This window comes from Nyctereutes procyonoides, unplaced genomic scaffold (assembly GCF_905146905.1).
Source record: "Nyctereutes procyonoides isolate TBG_1078 unplaced genomic scaffold, NYPRO_anot_genome, whole genome shotgun sequence".
Lineage (NCBI taxonomy): Eukaryota > Metazoa > Chordata > Mammalia > Carnivora > Canidae > Nyctereutes > Nyctereutes procyonoides.
Window position 1 is genome coordinate 31,622,943 of NW_026575122.1, and position 10,235 is coordinate 31,633,177.

Consider the following 10,235-nt stretch of genomic DNA (forward strand, 5'->3'; position numbering starts at 1 on the left):
TGTGAACAACTACCTGACAGGTAAAGGAGTGTGTAGACAAAAACCTGATTGGGTGACAGGTGCATGGAGGGATAATCAGATTGAAACAGCCCACCAAGAACTTCTTAAACTCAACACCAAAGAAACAATCCAATCATGAAATGGGCAAAAGACATGAACAGAAATCTCACATAGGAAGACATAGACATGGCCAATAAGCACATGAGAAAATGCTCCACATCACTGGCCATCAGGGATATACAAATCAAAACCACAATGAGATCCCACCTCACACCAGTGAGAATGGTGAAAATTAACAAGGCAGGAAACAACAAATGTTGGAGAGGATGCGGAGAAAAGGGAACCCTCTTACACTGTTGGTGGGAATGTGAACTGGTGCAGCCACTCTGGAAAACTGTGTGGAGGTTCCTCAAAGAGTTAAAAATAGATCTGCCCTACGATCTAGCAATTGAACTGCTGGGGATTTACCCAAAAGATACGGATGCAGTGAAACGCAGGGACACCTGCACCCTGATGTTTATAGCAGCAATGTCCACGATAGTCAAACTGTGGAAGGAGCCTCGGTGTCCATCAAAAGATGAATGGATAAAGAAGATGTGGTCTATGTATACAATGGAATATTACTCAGCCATTAGAAACGACAAATACCCACCATTTGCTTCGACATGGATGGAACTGGAGGGCATTATGCTGAGTGAAATAAGTCAATCGGAAAAGGACAAACATTTATGGTCTCATTCATTTGGGGAATATAAATAATATTGAAAGGGAATATAAGGGAAGGGAGAGAAAATGAGTGAAAATATTAGTGATGGTGACAAAACATGAGAGACACCTAACTCTGGGAAATGAACAAGAGTTAGTGGAAGGGGAGGTGGGTGGGGGGTTGGGGTGACTGGGTGATGGGCACTGAGAGGGGCACTTGGCGGGATGAGCACTGGGTGTTATGCTATATGTTGGCAAATTGAACTCCAATTAAAAAAATTAAAAAAAAGAAAAAGAAACAGCCCACCAACATTATCATAAAAACCCTTAAACTCAGAAACTCCAGTGGCAACCCTCTCAGGACCCCTCCCTCTTAAGGAGCTTTGTACTATTGCTTAAACCGTGCCTTGCTGCCCACCATTCTTTGTCTGGTCTACGTCTTCCTTCTTTGAAGTGGTTTGACCAAGAACTGCAGGCACTAAAGGAAAAGGAATCCTGAAACATTTGGAATCTCACAAAACATGATTTTAATGTTGATTATAGAAAACTAAAAATTGGTAATATTATTAATTTAGTTCTTACAGATGTCAGATACTTTTCTATTAGATGATTTATATATACTAATTTATTCCTCAGAACAACTCTATCCAGGAGGTATTATTTATTTATATATTCCACAGAAAAGATGCAGAATCAGAGAGGTAGGTAAAGTGTAGGGTTATACAGTTAGTAAATTATAAGACTAATTTAGCTTGGTTCTAGAAAATTCTGAAGTATATACTTGTTGCCACAAATTCTAATCATCACTGTCCTAACATTTAGTCATATCATGCTTAGAAAGGATCATCATCTCTTTCAACACAATACACCCAGTTGTCTTTGTGTGTACTATCTGTGAGTGGGTGGGTAGAGTCCCTGGGCTTAGAATAAACATGATAGAGAGCAAACCAGGGTGGAGAAGCAAGAACTAGTGCTCTCTGCCCATCTTCCTGGAATCTAATTTATTTCTGATAGGTCTAGAAGGGAATTGGGGTTGGAAAAAGGCCTATTATTTCTTCTTTATTGTAGTCATCATCTTTATTGTAGTAGGAAATGTTCTATTCTTTTCCCAGTATTTCTCCCTTGGACCCAAATGGGAATTTGGCCTTCTTGGGTATTAGGAAGATAACATGGGTGTTTCCCTCCACTACCACCCACCCCTTGCCAGAGAGGAATGAATCATGCCTGGAGGATGGGTGGACCCAATGGAGAATTCTATGAGACATGCTCTTCTTTAGTTTGAGATCTTGTCTATTCTCCTAATCTTGTTGCCATGTAATAGGTGAATTAATTAGCCAGGGAGTCTCCATCCTGCTCCTGAACAGGTAAAGTTGTTTTAGGATGAGAAGAATATAGATTTCCTTTTGTTCAGAATTCTAAGCTGAATTTAGAAATTCAAAGTCAAAAGTGGCTCTATGACCCATTTCCTTCTTCTTTCAACAATGACTACTGTGTACCTGCTATGAGTCATACACTAGTCTAGGCGCTAGGGATTCCCTAGTGAATAAAACTGCCTCCAAGGAGCTTGCATTCTAGCCAGAGAGGATGGACAAAAAAGTATAGCATGACAGGTAGAGATAACGGATTGAAAGAAAAATAGTACAAATAAAGGGGAATAGAGAGTGCACAGCATAGGTAGGATGGTGATAATTCATATGGAGTGGTCAAAAAAAGCCTCTCTGATCCTGTGACATTTGAGCAGAGAGTGAGAAAGTGAGACAAGTGGTTGCGTGGGTTAAGAGTTTCTATGCAGAGGGAGAAACAAATTCAAAGACCTTGAGGTAGGATGAAGCTTTTCTTTTCTTTTTTCTTTATTTTCCTCCCCTCCCATCCCCTCTTCTCCTCTTTTTTTTTTTTTCTTTGAGATACCTAGAAGCCAGTGTGGCTGGAGCAGAGAGTGAAATGGTAGAATGGAGGAGCTAAGTTCAGGAAGGCAGCTAGAAACAAGGTCATTTCCATCCTCAAAAGCCAACGTAAAGAATTTGAAGTTTACTTTGTAAAAGATGGGAAATCAGAGGGTTTTGAGCAGTGGAATACCATGACCTAACTGCGTATTTTAAAAAGATAGTTCTGGGGATCCTGGGTAGCTTAGTCATTTAAGCATCTGACTCTTGGTTCAGCTCAGGTCACGATCTCATGGATCATGGGATGGTGCCCCACATTTCACAAATTTTCTTATAAAATCTATTTTTATTTTGAAAATTTAAATATACACCTAATTTGAAAGCATAGTAAATTGAGCTCCTACATAACCCTTACCCAGATTCCACATTTATCAATATTTTGACACATTTGCTTCAATTATCCCCTTTTGAATTATTTTCATATTTGATGAATTATTTCAAAGCAATCTATGATATCTATATCATATCATGTCATCCATGTATAGTTTGGTATATATCTCTAAATATTATGAACATGTTCTTACATAATGCTATCATCATATTCTAATAAAATTAATAGGAAAAATTTCTTGGTATCAACTAAACAAAGATGATATTTAAATTTTCCTGAATTTTCTTTTCCTTAATGAAATAAAGTTTACTTGGAGTTAAACACATCAATCTTAAGGGTACTATACAATGACTTTTAAAAAATAATATAAACCTGTAAAATTAATAAGCTAATTAAAATATAAAATACTTTCACAACTCTAAAAATTGCATACCCTTCTAGTCAAATCCTGTTTCTACAAGCAACCACTGTTCTGATTTGTATCAATATAGATTAACTTTTACTGTTTGTGAATTTCATAGAAATGAAATTATATGATATATATTCCTTCATGTTTGGCTTCTTTCTTCAATGTAATATTTTTGAGATTAATTAACATAGTTTACATGTATCACTAGTTAATCTTATTTTTGTTTCTGGTATTAACCCATTTTATGAATATAAAATAGAAACTATTGTTGGCAAATTGAATTTAAATTTTAAAAAACGTAAAAAAAAAGAGAAACTATTAAAAATCTTTCCATACTCAACATTATTTTCCATGTTTCTCCAATAAGACATGTGCCATACTTTTGAGAATCATTGCTCAGTATTGCCTCTCATCGGACCACCTTAATGCTGGACAATATCCAGAAATGTCACATGTGGAAATAGCCATAGAAATTATTTGTTGAGTGTCGCCATATTGGGTATGAAAAATGCAGAGATAAGTGGAATATGATTTCACACTTATGTACTGTGAAGAAACAAATATGTCAGTAATCACTTGTGCATAATGACAAAAAGCAGAAGTAAATCTAGTATTTTGTGCAGGCACAGAAGTGGTGAATTCTGGCTGTGGGTGGAGTATAGGGCAGGAAATCTGGGAACAGATAGTGGGATGTGATCTAAGCTTTGAAAGAGGGCTGGACTGGGGTGCCTGAGTGGTTCAGTCAGTTGAGAGTGGAAATCTTGATTTTGGCTAAGGTCATGATCTCAGAGTTGTGAGTGATCCCCACGATGGGCTCATCATTGGGCATGGAGACTACTTAAGATTTTCTCTGTCCCTTTCCCTCTGCCCCTCCCCCTCTACATGAGTGCACACTCATGCACATACTCTCTCTAATAAATAAATAAATAAATAAATAAATAAATAAATAAATAAATACAATCTTTAAAAAAAAAAGAGGACTGTGCTATCTACAGGAGGTACATGAGGAATGGATAGTTCAGGCTGAAAGAAGCACTTTACAAACTCACAAAGGTATGATGGTGTCTGACCTTTGTCCATCCAATCAATGGGGTGAGAACCCTTGGGGATTATCTTTTAATAACTCCTCACCTCCCCCTCGCTCCTATGATATCTGTCACTGAATCCTATTGATAAGACTTTTATAGTCTCTTAAACAAATACCCTCTTCTGTTCTCATTGCTACTTCCTCAGTTCAAGCCCATGTTACCTCTTTTACCAAACAATTGCCGCTGACTTCTCATTGGTTTGTCTGCTCTCAGTCTTCATTCTAACTGCTCCTAAACACTGCCACTAGAACTATCTTTGCCAGACCCCAAACTGATTGTGCCATTTCCCTGCTTAAGAGTACTGATTACAGACTGGAGTTTATGCTCCTCCTCCAATCCTCAAGGCTCTTCAAACTCTTCTCTTAAATACCCTCATGCTCTGAGTCTCCATGTGTTTTACCCACAATACACGATTTTGCTCCCTAACTATGACTTACTTTTTTCCTGACTCTGTATCACTGTTGAAATTACCAATACCAGTCTTCAGGGTTTTTTCCCTTCTCTCTGCTTAATTGATCCTTTGAGGCTAAATTCAATGTTACTTCCTTCTGGGAAGCTTTCCTCAACCCCTACTCCTGTCAAAATTAATCACTCTTTAGACATTGCTTTTGCCACGTAGACCAGGCTTTGTATCGTAATGATTTATATTCATCCCCATTCCTCCACTGGACTGTAACTTCCTCGGAAAAAAAGGCCATGTTTTTGGTTACTGTTGGCCTAGCAGAGTGCCCTTTCCATTTCTGGCTCTCATTAATATTGCATAAAGTCATTCTCTTTTACTTATAAGGTACACTGTTTTCTAAAGCAAATTTTAATAAATTTTAAACTATCCTTGTCATGACGTATAGTCTGACATGGTGCTGAAAGGCACTGAATATGGCTAATTATATGATGAGTTATAAAAATGAGATCCTAACATGCCCCAGCAGGTAAACCAGTTTATCATTTAGGAGATTCATGGCCTTGACTTACTTGTAGATATGTGGAATTTTTTTTTCCTCCTTTTTACTACACCTATTTTTGAAAATGTTTTCCTTTGTAACTTGAGGGAAGCATACCATACCTAAGAATAAATTATCTGACTCAGGCAAAAATATGAGATTAGGCTAAAGATATTTTCAGTATGCAGAAATAGGACACACTGAGGTCTTGGGAACTGTAACATCACATAGGGATGGGGATATATGAAATAGACTAAATGTAATGTCTTATGATTGAGTGCATATTAGTATCTGGTCCTATGAAGTGTTCAGCCTAGAGTAAGATTCTCATTATAGCTTAACTGAAATAATGAACTGAATGTTGAATTAGAAATAGGTGAGTAAATCATCATGTCCCCAGTTTCAGCGTGATTCAGTCAGCTCCTAGGAGATTTTTTTCCTCTTTACTCTTAAGAGAAAACAATAATCGAGCATTATATATACGAGCAATGGGACTAATAATAAAATCATTAGCTATTTCAGTCATATGACTTCATGCTGTGAATGACTTTTTAAAAACACACTCTGTTGTAACTCATGATGTAAAATGAGTAAAATATTTAAATGAGCATTGAAACTGACATCAGATCCTGGTTTGTACCTTAACAGATAAAAATTCTAAATCTTTTTCCACATTCATGTTATCAAGAAATTCTTATACAGTTTTCATGTATACCTTCATCCCTTGTCCCAATTCCATCCCTGAGACTTCACCAGTCACATGCCTCACAGAAGACATTAAAAAATATAGAAGATATATTTAATTCCCGGAAGGAATATGCATACATATTCAGAGTACACAGCTTCAATTGTTAAAAGTTAACTTTGAACAAATAAATACTTAAAGCCACAGAAGTATATTTGCATAGATGCTTTATTCAAAATTCAAATTTACTTTTTTCAGAAAAAACCTGAAACAGCACAAAGCATAGTTTACTTTTTATAATAAAAGTATAAATTGTGAGAGAAACACAAATACAGTATGATCTCACTTATATGGGGAATCTAACCGTTGAAAACAAAAACAAATCCGTAAGAACCCGAAACTCATAGATACAGAGAACAAATTGGTGGTTGCCAAAGGCAGGGGGTTGAGTGGGGCAAACTGAGTGAAAGAGGTTAAAAGGTACAAACTTCTAGTTATAAAATAAATAAGTCCTGAGGACGTTATGTACACAGCACAGCATGGTGACTACAGTTAACAATATTGTATTGGCTTTTTGAAAATTGCTAAGACACTAGATTTTAAAAGTTCTCATCACAAGAAAAAAATAAATTGTAACTGTATGGTGATAGAGATTAACTAGATTTATTGTGGCTTTCATTTCACAATGTATACACATATCAAATCATGTCATATATCTGAAACTAACAGAATGTTACATGCCCATATATATCAATAAAAAAAAGTATAAAAAGTATTTCAGATATCACAATCAGGATGTATTTATATGTAAAAAAGGAATTAAGTGGTAATCCATTACACAGTCATTCTTAATTCATAAAGTGATGCTCTTAGGGGTGTTTTCTATCCCAATTTTTCTGAATTTTCGCTTATGTAAATGCAATTAAATTTTTCCATCTCTGGTTTCTGAAACAATAGTTATGTAAATTCAAGTATCTTTTATGGAAAAAATATACATTAATGTATAACATGGAAAGTAAAAGGCAAGGAAATTTTTTTGCTTTAATGGTTAAGTTACATTGTGTGCAAATGGAAATTTCTAGAAACCCTGTCAGATAAAGACCACTTAAAGGAACCTGGAATTTTGTCCCAAGAAAATGAAGTTTAAAGAGAGAAAGAAAAGCTTCAAATATTTAAAGGCTTCTCAGGGAAAGGACAAAGAGGGCTATTTGGGATTACTCAGACTGGCTCCCCATTATCCCTGCTGACTTGGGGATGTACTGTAAAATCCAGGAGAAACCAAGCCTGGGGGAGGACGAGGGAGTGATCAGGAAGGTGGCTGAGGACTGTGAAATCACATCAGGAGTATGAATGATGGCTTTGCCCTCTACTCCAGTGTTTCTACGGAATCTTATTAACAGCAGTGATGGTAATAATAACAGGATGTAATCACTTCATTTTTCTAAGTTCTTTATAGTCCATGTGTATTTTAAAATAAATGTACTGAGGCAGTAAGCCTGCAGCCATTCTAAGATTATTTTTCTTAGCCATTCAAAAATATTTTACCTACAAACACAAATATATTTATATATATATATTAAAAAAGTGGTGACATAACCGGAATGATCCACAGTCTTTGAAACAGAGGTATGATTCCAGAGAATATATTGAGACAGGTATTAATTGAGTCTCACAAATAAGTTGAAATTTTAATGGGCTTCCTTATTGTTCAACTGAAATTAAAAATCTGAGCAGTTCTTTAAATCCTTTATCATATCTCCCTGTTTTGTCATGCTCTTCAGAGCTGCTCTTTTGCTGTGCGTACTCCCTTCTGAGGCTGATACATGAAGCTGAATACATTCTTGATTGAATTTTGATTGAGAAAATGCAAGAAGAGTTATTAAAGAAATATACATATATAAAATAATAACTATGCATTTAACAAATAATACTAATAAGAAATATATATTTAATGTAACATAAGTTACATAAATACATAAATAATTTTTAGAGCAAAATATTCAACAATGGCAATGAGAGTGAAATTATTTACAATACTGAGCTCATAGATTTTTCTATAAATAGAAGTATATTGGATATCTTTTAGGGGAAGATTATATTGTTGCAACTGATTTCTCCAGAGAGTTACTTATGAATGTTCTTAGTTTGTACCAAAAGAAAAACTTGTAAAGCTTACATTATTTTTTGAGAAGGGCTTTGTAGTTGCTAATGCAAAGATCCTGTCCAATTTTGCAGATACATCCTTACTGGAGAGTTATTATTAATTGTATAAATGTATATTGATACATTTATTAAAATTTATTTGCATTTGATCTATCTCTACCTCTATTCTACTACCCTTCTCCCTGTCCTACAAGCAAGCAGCAGATCCTTTTTCTTCTTCCTTTCCTTCTTTTTTTCTTCAATACTTTGGTATGGAATTACATTTTTGAGATCAATTATTTATTGATGTTTTACTATGGATAAATACTCTGCTGCATGGCTTAGGAGATTCAGTGAAGAAAAAGACGTGGTCAAGGAACAAGCACATCATGGGAGGTTGGTTACAAAGGATGGTTATAGATGGCTGGTTATGAAGGCTGGTTATGATGTGTATATATGTACATACATGTACATACTTGATCATAATACAATGTTTAACATGATATAAGGAAAGTGCTCTAAGAATTAGATACGGTAGCATTTATTTCTATAGGGGTGGTAAGGAAAGGCTTCATGAAGAAGGTTATATTTGAGCTCAGCCTTGAAGTATGGGTAATCTATCAAAAGGAAATGATAGGGAGGAGAAAACTTTAGGTGAAAATAATGAGATTTTTTTTTCTAGCTCTATAGTTTCAGTTTTCATCTAGAGTTGTATGGTCCATTGCAAATAAATTTTTGCATGTGGTGTGATGTGTATTTTTTCCATATATTTATCAAGTCATTTAGAACAAGTTGCTGAATAGACTTTCTCCTATCCTTTAAATTGTCTTGGCTCCCTTATCAAAAATCAACTGACCAGATACATGTGGTCATACATACTTCACAACTTCATGCTCTTCCACTGATCTATTAGTCATTCCCTACATAAATTCATGATACCGTGTTGATTACTACTGTTTGGTAGGAAAATCCTGAAATTAGGTAGTTTTTGTGCTACAGTTTTACTTTTCATTTTTTAGATAATTTTTTGATATTCTAAATCCTTTCTATTTTCATGTAACTTTTAGAATCAGCTTATTAATTTCTATAAAAAATCAGAATTTATGTAAGTAGGTAAAGATTTATTATATTCCACAAAGCACTACCATTAAAAGAAAAAGTATGATAAACTGGACTTTGTCTCATGAAAAATTTCTGCTAATCATAAGATGTGCTTAGAAAATGAAAAGGTAAAATTCATACTGAGAGAAAATATTTGTAATACATACATCCTATAAAAGATTTGTATCTAGAATACATAAAGAGCCACTACAAATCAATAATAAAAAGACATAAACTCAATAAAAACTAGAAAAAAATTTGAAGAACATTCACAAATTAAGATCTACAAATTGGTAATAAGCATATGTCATAAACATCATTAGTCATCAGGGAAATGAATATTAAATCACTCCAAGTTGCCACCTCACACAATTAGAATGCCTAAAATTCAAAAGACTTACAAAAGCAAATATGAGAGAATGTGGAGAAAACAGAACTCTCATACATTAATGGTAGGAATGTAAAGTGACAAAACCATTTGGGAACACTATGTAACAATCTCTTATAAAGTTAAGCATATAAATATTATAGAACCTCAAAATTCCATTCCTGAGTTTTTATACAAAAACAAAAACATGTTTCCACAGAGAGACTTGTATGTGAATATTCATAGCAACTTTATTCATAATAGTTTCAAACTGGAAACCATCCAAATGTTTATCAATAGGAAACTGAATAAACAAATTGTGGTATATTCACATCATGGTATTCTACTCAGCAATAAAAAAGGAACAGACCACTGGCACATGAAAAAACAGGGATGAATTCTATAGATATTATGTTTAGCTAAAGAAACCAGACCAGAAAAATTATATTATATATGATTCTATTTATAGAGAATTCAAGAAAAGGCAAAACTAATCTATGTTGATAGACATCAGAACAGCATT